The sequence below is a fragment of the Dermacentor silvarum genome, chromosome 3 (assembly GCF_013339745.2).
Source record: "Dermacentor silvarum isolate Dsil-2018 chromosome 3, BIME_Dsil_1.4, whole genome shotgun sequence".
In the NCBI taxonomy this organism is placed as follows: Eukaryota; Metazoa; Arthropoda; class Arachnida; order Ixodida; family Ixodidae; genus Dermacentor; species Dermacentor silvarum.
In genome coordinates, this window is record NC_051156.1 from 200800744 (window position 1) to 200802160 (window position 1417).

Here is a 1417-nt window from a genome sequence, read left to right on the forward strand (position 1 = left end):
TTCTTCGTTGATGCTGCGGGTCCTGTAGGATGGTCTCGACAATAGCCGTTGTGTCATCAAGGGAAGACGGTCAATGGACCTTTCTGGTTCGGCCGGGGAAATTGCAGAATTGGAAGAGGTGGCGATTGCTATGGCAGCTTCGCATCCTAATTCCGAATACATCATTACGGATTCGCAAACTGCATATAGAAATTACATGCGGGGCAGAATTGCGCCGCTAGCTTGCAGGATTCTGAACAATCTGGGGGTCTTCGCTTCGCGCAAAGAGCTGATTGGTGCCAGGTCATCAGGGAGTAGAGGGAAATGAGCGTGCACACGCCGCCGCCCGAGCTTTCCTCCCCCGGGGTACCCTCCTCCTCCCTCCCCGTAGAACCGGAAACTCCCATTGCCATTAGTAACATATGCAGTTTGTATAACAGCACTTGCACCTATCGCGAACGAAAATACCCGGCCCTGCCAGGGATTAGATAAATCAGAAGAATGTCATCTACGGGGATTACAAACCATGTCATTTAGCAATCCAGTAAAGCTACATGCTATCGAGCCACAATCCTTTTCCAGCCGAATGTAAATTCTGCGGGCAGAAAGCAGATTTGTACCATATGGTATGGGCCTGTCAGCTAATAGTGCCTTAGAAACCACACAACAGCCAACGTGGGAAGGATGGGAGGCAGCCCTGTCCAGCTCAACCCTCGAGGACCAGCAAGCCCTCGTGAAAAGAGCCAGGGCGGCGGCCTTAGCCAACGGAATCCCGGAATAAGGATCCGACCACCCTTCCCCTAACTCCCTCTCCCTTTCCTGTCAATAAAATGTTTTCATCATCATCTCTCTCACTCCCCCTCTTTGATGTAGACGAAATCAGTCACACTTTCCCCTCAAGTGCCATGTAATGGTGAAACAGCACACAGACATTAACCGGTCCGACAAGGTGCTCCTGTTACCAACAAAAAATTAACCATAGCTTTTTTTTTTAAGTAAGCGTAAGGTTTTGAACTTCTTGTTCGTAAGCGCAACCGCACAAATGAGAGGGATACCTTATTCATTCTGTGCACGGCTCTTTTCAGAACGGTGTCCATAGATTCTCCCGACTTTGACTGAGGCGACATGGAGCTCTGCAGCGTCTGTGGCACGGAGATCGTCCCATGGAAGCGAGACGGTTCTCCGCGAAGCACCGCCCGACTTACCTGGACAAACGACACGTGCAGCCCGGGTGATGAAAGATGTCATGCACACATAGCCACCCCATAGAAAGCGCTCCCGCTGCTGCATCAGGTTCTTCACGCCGACAGTGCATTATCTTGAACTTTTCCACAGTATTTTTTTTTTTTACCTTCGTGTAACTGTGTCTTTACTTTCTTCTTCTCTTTTTATCGCATCCTACGAAGGTACTGTCTGGCATTTAAACCCGGGCTGTAAG